Raw genomic sequence first — 19,905 nt, 5'->3', positions numbered from 1 at the left:
AAGGCGAGAAGGGAAGAAGTGGCGACCACATCTAGACCATGCAGAAGGTGCAGACACAGGCTTTGAGAATGAGATTGTCATGAAGAAAATGGCAGAGATTCAGAGAGATCTGTAGGATCTGCAGACCTAACCCAGGATTTTAAAGGTCTAGTTCCCTGTTTGCTATTCAGTCTGCCTGAAAATGAAAGGGAAGTAACTAAACTGAGACTGATGCTGACACTAACCTCTAACAACTGACCCCAAGAAATAGGTCCCTCTCCCACTGTTTTGGGAAAACAGAAAAATTAATTGGAGAACTCCAATATAACATTATTTTCTTCACAACTTATCTTAATTAAATGGTATTGTTCTTAACTCATCAACCAACAATAAGAACAAAAGAACTAATACTAATGTAATACCAAGTTGGTGTTATATTACTGGATCCAACAGCAAGGTGCTCAGTGAGAACTCAAGAAAAAGAAGTCCTCCCCAAACAAACGCATTTTTAAAAACATAGCGTTACAGTTTGTAAATCTTGGTTTAAATTATGTGAATAACAGCCTACTTGTACAGAGGCAGAGGTTGTATGTTTCTACCCTACTTGTTATTTTATTTTCTACACCCCAGGGAGCTGCTGTCGGTGGTGAGAAACCCGACTGACTGCTACAGGAAGGCAGCTCACCTTGGCTTGAAAGTTTGAGAGTCTTCTAGGGGTACTGAGAGATGAGGGGACTTGTTCAGGGTCCAGTGGTCTGTGTGTGTGTCAGAAGGAGTACTTAAACTGGGTCCTCCCAATTCTGAGCCTTACTCTGAATCCAATGCACCAAACTGATTCTCAAAGACATATACATATACATACAAACACACACATGTGTTTATATATGTATACATATATGTGTGCTAGAAAAGGAAATGACAAACCATTCTAGTATCTTTGCCAAGAAACCTCAAATAGTGTCACAAAGAATCTGACAAGACTGGAAAAGACCACCACACATGTGTGTATATTTGTCTATAAATATAAATATATGCATATATATGCATATATTTGATATATATATCAGAGGCAGCTAGGTTATGTTAATGCACTGGTTAGAGTGTCAGGCCTGGAGTCAAGAAGACTGGAATTCAAATCCAGCCTCAGGTACTTACTAGTTGTGTGATCCTGGGCAAGTCACTTAACTCTCTTTGACTCAGTTTCCTCATCTGCAAAATGAGCTGGAAAAGGAAACGGCCAATCTCTCCAGTATCTTGGACCCCAAATGGGTCACAAAGAGTTGAATACAACTGAAATGACTAAATAATAATATTTATATATTCCTTTTGAGTATCAGCTTGGTGTAGTAAATATATAAACATGTATATATGTATATATTATATATATATGTATTCATATATACACACACCCTTGTAGATGCATGTATATTCATATGTACTTATGTTTCTACAGATTATTCAAAAAGCAGAAGTATTGATGCTGAATACTCATTTTGATGAAATATATAAAAAACCAGGACCTTTTAGAGTAGGTGCTCTATAAAGTAGTGATTGTGACAGAGTTGTGTATGTGTGTGTTTGTGTAAATCTAAATATGTGTGTTAGAGCAGGGGAAATAGATCATTGAGTTTCTTGAAAGACAGGAAGGTTATCACTGTCACCTATGTGAGTTGGTGGGTATTCTCTTAGCTGCAAGGGAGCATTACTAGAGCATCTCATTACTTTGGAAGCCAGTTAAAATTTCGGGAATCGGCAAGAGCTTCAAATCAGGGCTCAATTCATTGTTTTGTTGATGGTCTAGCTTTCTCTTTTTCCCGGCAGTGTTAAGTCATATCCCTGTGAAAGAGATAATAATGCAGAACATGTGTGAATACAGATGATTTTTTCAGTGCCCAGTTGTGAAACATTTACCAGTACATTCCTGTATTTCTTTATACTCATTGTTTGGGCTCAGGAGGAATGCATGAGAAGGTCCAGGGAATGAAGTTATCAACACACTAGAGAACTGGTGACTGGAGGCTAATAATAATAATGCTAATAATAATAATAATAATAATTGGCATTTACCTAATGCTTTAAGCATTGTAAAGTGCTATATGTTCATTCTCTCATTCGAACCATACGATACTCCCTGCTTACCTGTAAACTGTGACCAAAACAATTACTTTGGGTATTTGAAAACTACCTAGATTTCTTTTTTTTTCTTTTTTGGGGCAGGTAATATGGAAACTTTTAATCTCTTTTGAATTATTGTTGTCCCCCAAGAAATTTCTGTTTTCTGAGAATTCTATTTCCCATTAATTCTATTCTTTTATTTACCTCCAAGACCTAAATGATGGTAGGGAAGCAAGAGAGAAGAAGGGTGTCATTTTGAAGGATTCCCATTCCTCTCACTTGGCTTCTGGTAACCATCCCATTTTGCCTCCTAAGAGCATGTGAAAATGTGTTCACTCAGGGATAGCTAAGTTAAGTCTAAGTCCACTCTCCCAGAGACCAAAGTTATATGAAGGTAGGATACCTAAGAAAGGCTTGTAGGCTGGGGAAATGTTTATGCTTCTGCCTTCTTATATCTTGGAAGTAAAAATATGAAGCATCAGGACCACCCCTCCAAGGGTAGCTAAATGGCCCAGCAGATAGAATATCAATCCTAGAGTTGGGAAAACCTGAATGCAGATCCAACCTAGTGATCTTGGGCAAGTAATTTAATTCCTTTTTGCCTCAACTATTAAATGAAGATGATAAGAGGATAATAACATCACAGAGTTGTTGTGAGGATAAAGTGAGTTAATATTTGTGAATTGCTTAGCTCTATGCCTGGTATATAGTAAGCACTGTATAAATTGCTATTTCCTTCCTTTCTCCCTCCCTCCCTCCTTTCCTTCCTTGCTTCCTTGCTTCCTTCTCTCCCTCCCTCCCTTCCTTCCTTCTTTCCTTTCTTCCTTTCTTCCTTTCCCAAAACACCCCAAAAAAGAAAATATGGGCTTTAGGAGGCAATTGAGAAGAGAGTTCTGCTTAACAATTTTCCTTGCATTTTCACCAGGTTTAATAAATTATGGTATAGTAAATTAATTGTGTCTTATAAAAGTGCAGGAGAGAAGAGCCATTCATTGATTGGGGCTAGAAAACTGAAATGTAGGGTGGGGGGCTAGGACCACATTTCCTATATTTAAATGATTATAAGCCTTATTTAATATCATTCTCCTTGCCTAAATTCAGAACCTATTAGCTTCCTGTGAGAAGTCACACTGCGTGGTGGTGAGAAGGGTATTAGTTTGAACATTTGCAGGCTGCTGACCCACTTTTGAGATCACTGTAGCTTTTAAGAAGGTTATTTCCTGAAGTGGTCAAATCAACACAGAGAGGATTGTAAGACCATAGACAGAGTTGGAAGGGACCACTTAGTAAAACTCTTTTATTTTATGGATGATGGAATCAAGGCACAGTGGTTCAGTGGCTTGCTCATCACCTAGTGGACAACTGAATTATGGCAATCTCTCTTTGAGCAATCAAGTGACCATGCCATCTTGTGGACAATGAGGAGGACTAGTTACACTAATGCAGTCCCTCTAAGTCACATCCTGTGCACACATTTTATATAGAAAATAAATTATTGTTTAGAAGCTGCAAAAGTTCTTGACTTGTTCCTTGTAACACCAACTCTGCATTCAACAGTGGGCAAAGCACTGACTTTGGAGTCAGAAGATCTGGAATCAAATTGAATTTCTGCCATTTACTACTGAGTGAACTTAAACAAAGGAACTTCATTTTCCTTATGTGTAAAATGAGGGCAAAGAGTAGATAGCAGAGAGCCTCTAAGGTCCTTTCCAGCTCAAGATTGTATGATCTTATGTTTTATAAATGCTTTTTTTTTTGGATCCCTTTATAATGATAGCACTTCCTCTTTACCCCTCTCACTCAATAGTAACCTCCCTCCTAATCCAGAAATAAAGCAAATCAATATACAGGAATCCCTTCCACATTACAACTTTCCCCATTACGGTTTCAATATATCACAGGTCAGCACAAGAAATTAAATGGCATTTTGGGGGAAGTTTTGTGGAAGTTGCTGATAATATGCAAAGAGCAGCAGATGACACAGAAAAAGTTTAGAAATTCAGAAATGCATACTTAACCCCAAATATACAAGAAGGCACTATAAACACCCCCTGAAAGAAAAAGAAAAAATTCAGACTTCTTCTCTGGTATGAAGGGAGAACCAAAAATGTTTGCAGATTTTCCAGATTGTGGGGGTGCCATGCCCCTTCCCCTTGTGAATTGGAAGGGATATCTGAATTATAGAGGTCTAAAAAGGTCTACTCCATTCCCCAGTTAAATGTAAGCTCTTAACACAAATAATTTATACACAAATTCTTTCCCCCAAAGGAAAAGTAGTCAATGAATATGAAAAATAAAACTCTGTCCCCCAAAAGAAAATGCTAAACTTACTAACCATCTACAAAATTATTCTAAACCAATAACCAGAAGAAAAATAAAAATCAAAACAACTTCGAGTTTCTGCCTCATGAGTAGCCCATTAGCAAAGATTGACAAAAGAGAGGAATCGTCAATGCTGGGTCTCATCTTGAGGCAAACATACTGGTGGAGTGTGTAGTTCATTAACTTACAGATTCCTCCCAGGATCCTCCATCAGACCAGAGAATTTGCCTTCTCATCCACAGAAAGACAAGTGTACCAATAAACTGTCAGTGAACCTGCCAATTAGCTCAATGATTCTGGAGAGCAATTCAAAATTGTCTAAATGACATATTTTGGAACATGGCCAGTGTAGGAATTTGTTTTGCTTCTCCACCCCACAAGATTCACTAAGACTTTATTTAAAGGAATTTCCAGGTATAGAACAGTTTGCATATTAACGGATTTTTTAAAATATAGACTCAGCTGATTTTTGCTGCTGTGTATTCATCACTAGTCGTGAGGAAAAAAATCAACACCATCCATGTGTTTAGTAAAAGCCATCTAAGGTAGAGTTAAAGCAAGAACCATTTGACGCTAAGTAAGACCAACAGCCATTCATTCATCCAAGCAGAGCTCCTGGCAACTGGGCTCTTTGGTGGGAAGAGGGAGAAGACACTCAAGTACTGTCAGATGTAGGAACAGGGCTCAGGGAGTGTTCACAGCAGATGTTAGACAGGAATGTTCGAATCACAAGGAAGCCCTGAAGATCGAAAAGTTTAGAGACTTCCTATCCCACCTGCATCAGCACAGTTTGGAACTGACCCAACGCCAACTCCTTAGTCATCTCTAAATGGCTTTCCCTGAGGTTAGCCTCTTGTTAGCCTCTCCCTAAGGTCAACTGCAGAGAATGCCAATAACAGACCACACTTTGACTCTCTGGATCATATGGTGCAGCCAGCTGCGCAGTTCTTGCAGGGAGCAGGATCTGGAAGCACAAATCCCTTTCTTCTTTTCCTACTGAGCTTGTTTCAGGTTTCATCCTTTTTAAACAACCCATCTCCACTCCCTCATCTTCTCTCATCCTGAGACAGACATACTGGTGGGGTGTAGCTTACAATTATATCATTTGAATTGTGAAAAGTTGCTAAAGATGCTTTTCTTCCTTCTTCTTGTTCAGTCATTTCCAACTTTTTGTGACCCCATTTGATGTTTTATTGGCAAAGATACTGGAGCAATTTGTCATTTCCCTCTCCAATTCATTTTACAGATGAGAAACTGAGACAAAAAGGATTAAGTGACTTGTCCAGGGTCACATAGCAAAGAAATGTCTGAGGCCAGACTTGAACTCAGGATGATGAGTCTTCCTGACTCCAGACATGGCCTTCTATCATACAGTCACCTAGTTGCCCCATGTAAATCAGGTGAATTTTATATTGTACTCTGTCTTGGTCTTCCTAGTTAATTGACAATTTCTTGAGCAATTTTCTAAAACAAAATCAAGGTTAGAATCTTTCTATGCATTTTGAGTAATTTGATGGTCTTAGATGATCTCTCCAAGTTTTTTTCTGGGACTTTTATTACCTTTACTTTTATAGTTTTCAAACATTTTTCAAATTGAGTTCTTTTCTGGAACAATTTGGCTCTTTCTCCTGCTGCTTCAGCTAATTGGTTGTCCAGCTTGAGAATTCTATTTCCCATTAATTCTATTCCTTTATTCAAAATTACTACTTTGTTCTTCAGGGTTTTTAAACAACCTTGTTCTCCTTTTAACTGATTTTTAAAATTGTCTCTAATTACAAACACTAAAATTTCCCTTGCCAATACTGGATTGTTTTAATTTCTTGTAAGTGTTTATTATCCAATTTGGTATGTCTTTTGTTAGGCCCAGCTCCATTTCTTGGGCTGTTATTGAAGTTAATTAGCTATTTTACTTTCTTAAGATTTTTCTTCAGAGCTTTCTAATCCATATTTGTTTGTCATATTGGAAGGTTTCCCCTCTGTTTCTTGTTTATTCCCTAGTCCTTTACCTCTCCTTGTTTGAGAAGATAGTCTCTTTTGAGATTCTTGGCAGAGCCCTTCATTTATCTTTTCTCCTTATTTATTTATTTATTTATTAATTTGGGGGCATTTATCTCTCCATATGAGGAGGTGATGAATTAGGCTGGATCTTATAACTTTCACTCTATCATCTTGTTGGAACTCTCCATCAATTTTTGTTTGCTTGTTTTCCTTTAAATAGATTTCATGTGTGTTTTTTATCATAAATCATTTAGAAAAAAATTACACAATTTCAAAGAAACTTATAAATTGATGCAGAATGAAATAATAAGAACTAGGAGAATAATTTATATAGTTACAATGAAATATGAAGAAAAATAGCAATGAACGAGTTTAGAATTCTAATTAATGAGATGGCAGACCATGATTCCAGAAGACTACATAAAATGCTTAGTCCTTGGAAGGAAAACTATGGCAAATCTGGACAGCATACCAAAAAAATAGAGACACCACTTTGCCAACAAAGTCCATATAGTAAAAGAAACAATATATTGATGTGAGAGTTGGACTATGAGGAAAGTTGAGCTCTGAAGAATTGAGGCTTTTGAATTATGGTGTTAGAAAAGGCTTTTGAGAGTCCCTGGGACAGCAGAGTTTAAATCAATCAATACTAAAAGAACTCAATGGAAGGTCAAATATTGAAGCTTAAAAACTTTGGTCACATAATAAGAAAACAGGGCTTATTGGAAAAGACCCTGATGTTGGGAAATATTGAAGACAAATGGAGAAGGGGCTGGCAGAGGATCAAGGAATAGATAAGCTTGGAACAATGAACATGAACTTGGACAGATTATGAGAGACAGTGGAGTACTAAAGAAATTGGCATGTTCTATAATCCATGGGGTCATGAAAAATCAGACACAAGTGAATGACTAAAAACCAATAACAACAAATATGATATATGCTAGCTAACTCTTGACAGTAAGGTGACGTATGAAAAATGCACGAGACGTACATTTTTGGACAGGATCAATGACAAAATTTGTTTGTCTATTCCTTCCTTCCTTCCTTCCTTCCTTCCTTCCTTCCTTCCTTCCTTCCTTCCTCCCTCTCTCCCTTCCTTCCTTCCTTCCTTCCTTCCTTCCTTCCTTCCTTCCTTCCTTCCTTCCTCACTTCTTTCCATTATTTTATTGTTCAATTATGAATGCAAAAACATGTGAGGGAGAGAAAATGAATGCTAACTGAAAAATTAAAGAAAATTAAAAGAAAGAGGGAATAAATCATAAATGATTGAGGTTTTTTATCCTTGTTTTCATGACTCAGACTAGCATGCAACAAGAAACCGTTTTTCCCATTATGAGTAACACCAAGTTGTTACCCAGATTCTAAGGGATGAAAGCAAGAGTTTCTCCCATTTTAAACTAACCAAAGAAGCCAGAGTCTCAGAATTCCAGAGATAGTAGCGATCTCAGAAACCATCAAATCAAACATACTTAAACAAGAATGCACTTACAACATACCTAACAAGCATTCTCCAGCTTTTGTATAAAGACCTCCAGGGAGGAGGAATGTACTGCTTTCTGAGGGGCCCTTTCACTTTTGGACAGTTTAGATGAAGTGGTTTTGTCTCCCCAGAGCACAGTTAGTTGGTCTAAGCTCCTAATAAATATTTGTTGATTTTTTCCTGTCTACAGAAATAGCAATACATGTGGGTTTTTATTAAAACATAATATCTAAACTACAAAAATTTCAATTGCGAGCCATTTGGGAAAAACAGCTGCATACAGATTATGCAGTACAAAACTTTGTTAGAAGCACCCCTTTATATTAATGTGTCTTGCCAGGATGCCCACGATGATTTAGAGGATACATAAAATACAACACGTGGAAATTTCAGGTTCCACAGAACTGTGTGCAAAGGGGCATCTAGGTGACACAGTGAGTAAGAATGCCATGTCTGGTGTTGGGAGGACCTGTGTTTAAGTCTGGTCTCAGATACTTCCTTGCTATGTGACCCTGGGCAAGTCATTTCACCCCATTTGTCTAGTCCTTGACCTTCTGTCTTAGAGTTGTTAAGACAGAAAGGTTTTTTTTTTTTTAAACTATATACACTCTCCAAGCTCCCTTTTAAAGGAAGGAGAGCTTTGTCTATTTAGCCTTGACCCACTTGAGTCAGAGTGGGGTGCCACTTCCTGTTCTGAACCTAATTGAGTGGTTCCCATTGTGTTTGGTTGTGGGACTCTGGTTTCTGGTAAAAGAGGGCTCCCTTTTCTCAACTCCACGATCTTGTTAAGTCTCTACCCAGAAGATCACTTAAAGTTGATCTTATTGCTCACGTGGAGGAGTTGCCCAAAAGATACTAAACATGGAACAAGAAATTGACTCTCATGCTCACAAGAGGGGCTACAGATATAAAATCCTCAAAAGCATATGTTAATAAACAGAATTCCTCAATTTATTTTATCGCTATTGGTAGAACCTTGTTCCCAGGAGCAAACACAGCTCTCTCTCTCTCTTTCTCTCTTTCAACTCTGACAAAGAAGTCATCATATCCTCTGGATTACTCTCTTTGATTATAGGCTAGCCACTAGCTCTCCAGATGGTGCCCTTAGTAAGAAGCAGAAAGAGTCCTGACCTTTTTCTTGTACATCAGGTCCAGGGTTCCCACTTCTTCCCTTCAGTGACTGATCCTGCTTGATCCCAGTAATAACCCTATACAAAATCCACCCAACTTTTCACCTTGCCAGTTTGAGGAGTCCAATTCCAGTGGCTTTTCCAGTGGGCTTGCTTCCAGCATCTCTGACTATGCTTTCTGCCATGAATATCTCCCCTCAGTAAAGCTAGCTTGCTTTCGTCTCTGCTGACTCTGTTTTGTGGTGCTCCCCATCCTCGGACTGAGCCTTGGAATCCCAAAATGAAGACAATCCTGTGCTTCATGAAAACATAAAACAGGGACTCCACCTTGGCTTTGCCCTATCACTCTATGCCAAAGTGGAACTTATTCTGAATTCACTTTCAGTTGCTAACTCAGCTTCTGTGTCTGCCCCAACAAACTCTTTTTCTCATTGGACTGAGAGCCTCTGGACCTCTTCAGCCCACTAAGTCACCTGCGATCTCAGACACATCTACCAGGAGATACTTATTTACTAAAGAGCAGGACCAAACAAATACAAAAGAGGCAAAGGTAGCCTGACTTTGACCAGCTTTTCACTAGCTGCCAGATGGGAGTCACTATGATGGCAGGATAGAAGAGGTCCAACCTTCCCTATCTAGCATTGAAGTCACACAGTGATGCCCAGAGAGTTGAAGCTAAGAGGGAACTAGCTAGAAGCTCTTTCCTCTTTTATAATTAGTGCACAGTCCCTCCCTTCACTGCCACTGTCATGGGATGGAAATATGACCAAGGAATCACTTGATGTTTACCACATTGTATTAAAACATAAAGTCCTGTCAACTCTGAGTCACCACATGGCTAGAAGCAGACAGGAAGCGTATCATTCCCAAGAAGTCTCAGAGATGAATTGACGTCCAAGGATATTTCTAGGAGACCTCATGGGGCATATCTCTGGGATAACCTCTATAGGCCAATCATTTTGCAATACATATAGAACATCTCTGCCCCAAACATAGGTCTCCCATCTTACTTCTGGGACAGTCTTTTAAACAAATGCTCCATTGACACCAAGAAGAACTTATCAAAAGAAAGCAATCTTAGCGAGGAAGAAAAACGAAAAACTAAAATGTCTATATATATATCTTCATATTTATTTATATATTTATTTATATATGTATGTATATAAATATGTGTGTGTGTAAGAAATGTTCAGAAGGTTAAAGCAAGGACAAGTAACAATGAATATATGTAGGGCACAGTTCTATTAAAAAAAAGCTTCAGGAAGGCTAAATCACAAAATAAACTGTTTTTGGCAAGGCTAGCTAAGGAAAATGAAAAAAAAAATTGGTAATAGTTATATTGAGAGAAAAAGGCAAGTGAAAGAGTGGTGTATATATAGATCCTTTGCTTGTGGGTAGAGGGAACATTGATAATTAAAAACAGAAAGAAAGGAAAGATGTTCAAGTCTTATTTGTGTGATCTTTGCAAAAAAAGAACAATCTTTCCATTAAAAAATTAGAGAACTAGAATTACTAACAGGAAATTGATACCCAATATAAATAAGTATGTAGTAGGAGCATTTATGGGGCAGTTAGATGGTCCACTGAATAGAGCCTAGAACCAGGAAAACTCATCTTCCTGAGTACAAATCTGGTCTTAGACACTTACTGTGTGACCTTGGGGAAGTCACTTAACTCTGCCACACTTCTTCATTGTAAAATGAGCTAGAGAAGGAAATGACACAGTACTCTAGTGTGTTTGCCAAGAATACACCAAGTGGAGTCACAAAGCATTAGTCACGACTGAACATCAAGGACAATAAAGCAGTTAGGTGCTTTTGATGGATTCAAGTTGCCTAACAATTGAGCTACCTCCTTATGTTCTGAAAGAAATGGCAGTTGTTATTGTTGAGCTTCTGTGAGTAATATTGGAAAGATCATGGAAAATGGGAGAGATACCACAAGACTGAGAAAGGGCAAGCATTATCTCAATTTTAGAAAAGGGGAAGAGAATTTGGGTATGCAAGCTAAAGGCCAGAACTTAATGTTGGTTACTGAGAAAATTCTGGAATAAATGATTAAAGATATGATTTTTGAACACACAGACATGGAAGTAGTGATTACAAAGGGCCAGCATAATTTCATCAAGAAAAAGCCTTGTAATTTGGAACTATGCTCAAAGGGCTATAAAAGACTGCCTGCCCTTTGATCCAGCCATACCATTGTTGGGTTTGTACCCCAAAGATATCATAAATAAACAGACTTGTATGAAAATATTTATAGCTGCGCTTTTTGTGGTGGCAAAAAACTGGAAAATGAGGGTATGTCCTTCAATTGGGGAATGGCTGAACAAACTGTGGTATATGCTGGTGATGGAATACTATTGTGCTAAAAGGAATAATAAACTGGAGGAGTTCCATGTGAACTGGAAAGACCTCCAGGAACTGATGCAGAGTGAAAGGAGCAGAGCCAGAAGAACACTGTACACAGAGACTGATATACTGTGTTAAAATTGAATGTAATGGACCTCTGTACTAGCAGCAATGCAATGATCCAGGACAGTTCTGAGAGATTTATGGTAAATATGCTACCCACATTCAGAGGAGAGGAAACAGAAGAAAAACAACTGCTTGAACACATGGGCTGAGGTGGACATGATTGGGGATGTAGACTCGAAATTACCACATCAATGCAACTATCAACAATTTGGAAATAGGTCTTGATCAATGACACATGTTAAAACCAGTGGAAATGTGCATCGGCCATGGGTGGGGGGTATCTTGGGGGGTGAAGGGGAAGTCAGAGCATGAATTGTGTAACCATGTTAACTTTTCTAAAAAATTAATATTAATAAATGTTTAAAAAAAAAGAATACACCTTGTGGGACATCTAGGTGTCTCAGTAGAAAGAGAGCTACACCTGGAGACTGGAGGTCCTCGGTTCCAATCTGGCCTCATATATTTCCTAGCTGTGTGGTCTTGACTTCTCTTAACCCCCACTGCCTAGCCTTTACCTCTCTTCTGTCTTGGAACTAATACTGAATGTTGATTCTAAGACAGAAGGTAAGGATTTAAAAAAAAAAAAAGGTCATGAGAGACTGACTTCATTTGCATTTTTGATTGAAAGGATTGATTACTAAACCAGTGGATAAGGAGAATTCTGTGGATATGGTTTACCTAGATTATAACAAAGCTTTTGATACTGTATTTCTTAGTATTCTTATAGAAAATATTTTTAAAATATGTTTTATATGATAATATAATCAGATATATTCAGAACTGGTTGGATGACCAGACGATTAACAGTTCATTGTTAAAGGGACAGAAGTCTCCAGTAGCATACACCCAAGTATCTATTCTTAGTCTTATATTTTTTAGATATTCTTTCAATTATTTGGATAACAGTATAGATGATATATCATCAAATTTGCTCTTTTCAGAGGTGGAGTTAAGGGTGGTGGATAAGGAGCTAAATCATGCAGGAGAAAAGCTATTTGGCCAATAATGCTTATACTTCAAAGGTAAAGGGCAGAGGAGGGAGTAGTTTTTCACTTTGTACCTTCAAATGCATACCAAGTAGGAACAAAGTCTATATTAGAAACAATTCTTATTCCATTAATTTTAATTTTTTTTAGATTTAGCACAGCATGACTAATATCAAAAAATGTTTTATATAATGGCACATGTAAAATCCATAACAGAAGGGAAGCTACGTGACTCAGTAGCTGTGTGACCCTGGACAAGTCACTTCACCTCCATCACCTAGCCCTTACTGCTCTTCTGCCTTGGAACCAATACACAGTATTGAGTCTAAGATGAAAGGTGGTATGGATTTTAGAAAAATCTTTATCAGATTGTATACCATCTCAGGAAAAGGGGAAAAGGAGGGAAAGAGAAAATTGAAATAAAAAAAATAATAAATGGTATATATCTAAAACCATCAACAAATATCATCTGCAATGAGGATAAATTAGAAACCTTCCCAATAAGATCAGGAGTGAAACAAGGATGCCCATTGTCACCTCTATTATTTAACATTGTACTGGAAACACTAGCAGTAGCAATTAGAGAAGAAAAAGAAAATGAAGGTATTAAAATAGGCAATGAGGAGGGATGGTCTACTTAAAAAATCCTAGAGAATCAACTAAAAAGTTAGTGGAAATAATCAACAACTTTAGCAAAGTTGCAAGATACAAAATAAATGCACATAATCATCAGCATTTCTATATATTTCCAACACATCACAGCAGCAAGAGGTAGAAAGAGAAACACCATTTAAAACCACTCTAGACGATATAAAATACTTTGGAATCTATCTGCCAAGACAAACGCAGGAATTATACGAACACAAGTATGAAACCCTTTCCTCACAATTAAAACTAGATCTAAACAATTGGGAAAAAAATGACCATCCTACCCAAATTAATTTACTTGTTTAGTGCTATACCTATCAAACTACCAAAAAACTTTTTATTGAATTAGAAAAAAACTATAACAAAATTCATTTGGAAGAACAAAAGACCAAGAATATCAAGGGAAATAATGAAAAAAAATGAAGAAAGGTGGCCTAGCAATACCAGATCTTAAACTGTACTATAAAGCAGCAGTCATCAAAACGATATCAAAACTGGCGAAGAGACAGAAGAGAGGATCAGTGGAATAGACTTGGGGTAAGCAACCTCAGCAAGAAAGTCTATGATAAACCCAAAGAACCCAGCTTTTGGTACAAAAACCCACTATTTGACAAAAACTGCTGGGAAAATTGGAAAACAAAATGGGAGAGATTGAGTCTAGATCAACATCTCACACCCTATACCAATATAAACTCAGAATGGGTGAATGACTTGAATATAAAGAAGGAAACTATAAGTAAATTAGGTGAACACAGAATAGTATACTTGTCAGATCTCTGGGAAAAGAAAGATTTTAAAACCAAGCAAAAGTTAGAAAAAATTACAAAATGTAAAATAAATAATTTTGACTACCTTAAACTAAAAAGTTTTTGTACAGACAAAACCAGTGCTACCAAAATTAGAAGGGAAGCAACAAATTGGGAAAAAAATCTTTATAACAAAAAACTTAGACAAAGGTCTAATTACTCAAATATACGAGCTAAATCAATTGTACAAAAAATTAAGCCATTCCCCAATTAATAAATGGGCAAGAGACATGAATAGGCAATTTTCAGGTAAAGAAATCAAAAGTATCAATAAGCACATGAGAAAGTGTTCTAAGTCTCTAATAATTAGAGAAATGCAAATCAAAAAAGCTCTGAGGTATCACCTCATACCTAACAAATTGGCTAAAATGACAAGAGGGGAGAGTAATGAATGTTGGAGGGGATGTGGCAAAATTGGAACATTGATGCATTGCTGGTAGAGTTGTGAACTGATCCAACCATTCTGGATGCAGTTTGGAACTAGGCTCAAAGGGCTTTAAAAGACTATCTGCCTTTTGATCCAGCCACACCACTGCTTGGTTTATACCCCAAAGAGATAATAAGGAAAAAGACTTGTACAAAAATATTTATATCCATGTTCTTTGTGGTGGTAAAAAATTGGAAAATGAGGGGATGCTCTTCTATTGGGGAATGACTGAACAAATTGTGGTATCTGTTGGTGATGAAATCCTATTGTGCTCAAAGGAATAAAGAACTGGAGGAATTCCATGTGAACTGGAAAAACCTCCAGGAATTGATGCAGAGTGAGAGGAGCAGAGCCAGAAGAACACTGTACACAGAGACTGATACACTGTGGTACAATTGAACATAATGGACTTCTCTGCTAGCAGCAATGCAAGGATCCAGAGCAAGGTTGGGGGACTTATGAGAAAGAAAACTAGGCACATTCAGAGGAAGAACTGTGGGAGGAGAAATACAGAGATAAAACAACTGCTTGAACACATGGGTTGATGGGGAAATGATTGGGGATGTAGACACTAAATGATAACTCTAGTCCAACTATCAATAATATGGAATTAGGCCTTAATCAATGATACATGTAAAACCCAGTGGAATTGTGCATCGGCTAAGGAGGGTTAGGGGGAAGGGAAAGAACATGAAACATGTTACTAGGTAAAAATATTCAAAATTAAAATTAAAAAATAAAATAAAAAAAATAAAAACAAAAAAAGAATGTTAAAATAGTTTTTACGTGTAATTAGGAAGGAAATTAAAATATTGCAAAAAATATTTGGGACATTTTTCTAGGATGTCCAGATCTTTTTGGCTCCCTTTCCTTTTGTTTGTTTTTCTTTAGCTTTGTCCCATCTACAGATTTGATAAGCATGCCACTGATGAAGATCTTGACCAACAGCGGACCAAAGAAAGCTACAGCAGTCTAAGACCTTCTAGGTAGCAGTTCTATTAATCCTAATCACTCTTTCTCCTTCCCCCTCACCCCAGTTTTATTTGGGTCCATGATGAGGCACACTGGAAAGCCTTAGATTTCTAGTTAGAAGAGTTGGGCTTAAATTCTGCTTTTGCCACTTCCTATATTTAGGATCTTGGGAAAGTTGATTGACTTTGAAGGACCTCTCACATTGTTCATCTGTAAAATGAGAGGGTTAGGCTACAAGAATTTTAATGCCTTTAAGTTCTAAGCCTTGTGATCTATGATATACAGAGTCCATTTATCTCATAAAGCTTTTAACTTACTCTTAGTCTCCAGGACTACAGTTATACAAAGGAGCAAGCTAAAATCTTAAGTAAAATAGACCATCCTGATTTAGCATGCCTTTCTGGGCTGTTTTTTTGTTGTTGTTATTAATTTTCAATCAGAGAAAATAGAGAATTCTTTTTCTATCTGAAATGAAAGGAGTATTTAGAAATTTTTTTTTAGGAAAAAAGTATGGGAGTCTAAAAGGAATTAACTCGAACCCTGAAATTTGTAAAAAAATTTGTAATATGCATTTCATATTTAAGCTGCTTGGTAGTTTCAGTTGTGACTGAGATTTTATGACCCCATATGGGATTTTCTTGGCAAAGATATTGGAGTGGTTTGCAATTTCCTTTTCCAACTCATTTTACAGATGAGGAAATTGATGCAAACAGAATAAAGTGACTTGGCCAGGGTTAAACAACTGGAGTCTGAGGTTGGGTTTTGTTATGAGTAAAATGAGATTAGTTAGTTATTAGGAATTAAGATGTACCTAGCAGGAAGGAGCTGGAGCTGGGAATTCCAGGTTGGAATGAAAGAGGAGGAAGTCTGTCTGTGTCCTGAGTGTGGACTCCATTAGTGGTAGGCAAAAATTGTTGCCAGCCTGGGAGCCCTCAGAGCAAAGGACACCCTGCTTCCTGATTTCCCTTGGGATCCTGTGTGGTGTGTCATCTAGTAAAGGACAAATCTACAAAGCCAAGAGAAGAGGTGAAGTTTGAGTACTGGAGGAGTGCTTCAAGCAAACCCTCACTACTTGGTTCCTGAGACCATCCTGACTCTTGGCATCCAGAGGTCATCAGTGGATTGCAGTGAGAATCCCAAAGCCACAAGTCCTAGCTGTACTCAAGCCTGGCAGGTTCCAGGTTTGAGGCAGAAACCCAGAGACTCCATTTATAGCTCCTTGGACCCTGTTAGTTTAGATCACTTAGATAAGAGTAGAATAAATCCTCCCATTGCCCTGTGGTTTTATCCCTTAGATTTTAAGTATAGAAATCCTTTCCCACTTTTTTAGTATAACATAATTAAAGCTGTTAAGTCCCTTTTACCTTGTTAGCCTGTTACTATACTCTGGCCTAGTGGAAGCTGGGTGACAGTTAAGATCAACTGCCATTCCTGTGGGAATCCAGTAAACTCTGGTCTCTTCACCCTGGTCCAGTCTCTCATAAATCCTAGAGTGTGTTCCCACAAACCCCTTAGTTTATTGTAATATCCCTGGTGACCCCACTACCTTATATTTTCTTACAGTTTGAACTCAGGTGTTCCTGATTCTAGGCCTAAAACTACTGTCTACTACTTACTTGTTACTGAAATTTAATTGGCATGCTAGTTGGAATGAAGGAGAAAAATTATGAAAGGTAAATTAGTTGTTTCCTGGGACCTTGAAAAATGTTATATTATATTTAACAGTATCTCCAATATTTTTATATTTAATAACTCCTAGGCTAGAGGATATTTAAGAGATCTTCTGACTAATATTCTGTAATTCTATGATTCTGAGTCATCCCTTATTTAATGCCTACCAACTTATAGCTCCTAGATCAGGGATTCTTAAATGTTACTGTGTCCTGGATTCCTTTGGCAGTCTATTGAAGCCTATGTACTTCTTCTCAGAAATGTGTTTTTAAATCCACAAAAAAAAATCCATAGGATTACAAAGAAAGCTAACTATGTATATTGAAATATAATTATCAAATATATTAACAAATAATCACAACCACCAAAATCAAATCTTTAACCTCAGGTTAAGAACTATTGCCCTAGAGCTTCACATAAGGATAGTTTGAAATAAATGTCTATCACTTACTTCTATAAGCAGTGATCTGACTGGGTGATAGCCAAAGTGGGATCCCAAAGCTTTCCTGAAGCTCAGGTGAACTCCTTCCTGTGCTCACTCAATTGAATTTAACTCAGGTGTTAGAATGACTACTCGTGGTACTGGGGATTATAGTGAGAGGGCAGAAAGGTAGAAGATGGACAAGGAGCACAGGAACCATAATCCTCCTAATCTCTATCTATTTTCTAATCTCTGTTCTATACCTGTTGCCTTATGTACTCAGTCAATTGCAGAAATGGGAAATAGTGATTGCAAAGTGTACCCAGGCACTGCTAATGCTCTAGCTTAGGCTATATCTTTAGTAGAGTTCCAACTACAAGTAAGAAGAGAATGAGATGGAGATATGTAAAATAATATTGTGATGTATGTAAGATCTGATTGTCCTACATGCCTGGAATGCTCTCCCTCCTTCTTTCTAGCTCCTGATCTCCCTTGCTTCCTTTAAGCGCCATATAAAATCCCACCTTCTACAGGAAGTCCAATCCCTCTTAATTCTAGTACCTTCTCTCTTTCAATTTTTAAAATATATCCTGTATATAGCTAGCTTTGTATATATTTGTTTGTATGTTGTCTCTTATGTCAGATTGTAAATTCATTGAGGACAGGTACTCCTTGCTCCTTAAGTCTGTTAAGTATGCCATAATTTGTTAGTTTAAAGTTTTCTGCTGAACTCCTCTAAAGCAGATCATTCAAGGTATTTTAGATCTGTGGTCTTTTTGATATGATGTCACTTACATCTGTGACTCGTCCTCCCATGTGACTAATGTCTATCTCGTCTCAGAAATCTTCCACGGTGAGTCTACTCAATGTGAAAGAGACCCTCCTCTAAAGTCTTGATTTTATATAGGTACCTAGGGAGCACAAGGGACATCTATTGGTTTTCATTATCTGGGGACTCATGGAACACAAAAGTTCTTCATCAATTTTCCTTGGCTCGTCATACATAATTAATCTGCCTTTTTCCTTGGTTGTAAATATTTTTTAAAATTAATAAATTTGTTTGTTATATTAAAATAGCCAGGTAATTACCTCTCTTCCTCCTTTCCCCATTACAGAAAGCATCATTTAAAATATATATAAATGTCTTGCTTATTTCTATTTTTCAGTTCTTTCTCTGGAGGCAGACATACTCAAGTCATTCTCCAGACAATATTTCTGTTGCCATATACAAGATTCTCTTGGTTCTGCTTATTTCATTCTTTATAATTTCACATAGTCCTTTCCATGTCTTTTTAAAATTTTATTTTTATTGTCATGCAAAACACATCTCCTTATTGGCCTTTGTTGTAAGAGCATGCTCATACATAACCAAAACCTCAAATGAAACCATAAAGATACTGATGTGAAAGATGACTCCAACAGTTCTTTCTTTGGGGGTGGATAGCATTCCACCTCACAAGTCTTTCAGGATTGTCCCAGATCACTGCATTGCTGAGTGTAGCCAAGTTTTCACAGATAATCATCGTCCAATATTACTGTTATTGTGTACAATGTTCTCCCAGTTCTGCTTATTTCACTCTGCATCAATTCCTGTAGGTCTTTCCAGCTTTTTCTGAAAACATCTTGCTTATCATTTCTTATAGCACATTCCATCACCAACATGTACCACAATTTGTTCAGCCATCCCTCAATTGATGGGCATCCTCTCAATTTCCAGTTCTTTGTCACTACAAAGAGTGCTGCTGTAATTGTTTTAGAACACATATTCTCTTTCTCCTAGTCACTTTAGAAAATAAACTTAATACACTTGGTATCCATCAATAGGTATTACCTATTGATGGATACCAACAGTCTTCATTGTCTTCTGGGTAACTCACAACATGGGATATAATGGTAAATATTTAACAACTGATTCTGGATTTGAGGCGGTAGTGGAACTATATCCCATGATACCATTTTAAATTTAATCTACACCGCTAACATTTCCATCAATTTCTTAAGTTGAGACAATCAATAAAACAATAAATTACGTCCTAATTTATAGCATTTGCTAATTTCCAAGGTGCATTGAATGTTTAATCATTGTTTTTCACAAGTTGGTTAAACCTTAGAAGAGGAATACAAAAATTGGTACCTTATTATGCCTTCTTTTCTGGTTTCCAAAGTAGTATTCTAACTGAATGTATGAACCTTTATCTTGATTTTTTTTCCTTCCTTGATCCCTTCTCTGAAGTCTGGGGGTTTCGGTAAGGGGGCATTTTGGTTCCTGTCTCTTCATGTTCTTGGATAACTTCCTAAATTTATGTTTGTCTTCATTGTTGAGTTCTATATAAACTGTGGTTGATGAATTGTATCACCTTTAGCCTGTAGCTACTCCAATATAACTCAAGTGATTGGATTATTATGCTTAATGGTAATGTGACAATAGGTAAATATCACTTAGAGAAAGGAACTTTGTTCTGGTGGATGA

The sequence above is a fragment of the Gracilinanus agilis genome, chromosome 5, assembly GCF_016433145.1.
Source record: "Gracilinanus agilis isolate LMUSP501 chromosome 5, AgileGrace, whole genome shotgun sequence".
In the NCBI taxonomy this organism is placed as follows: Eukaryota; Metazoa; Chordata; class Mammalia; order Didelphimorphia; family Didelphidae; genus Gracilinanus; species Gracilinanus agilis.
This window is presented reverse-complemented; position numbering follows the sequence as displayed.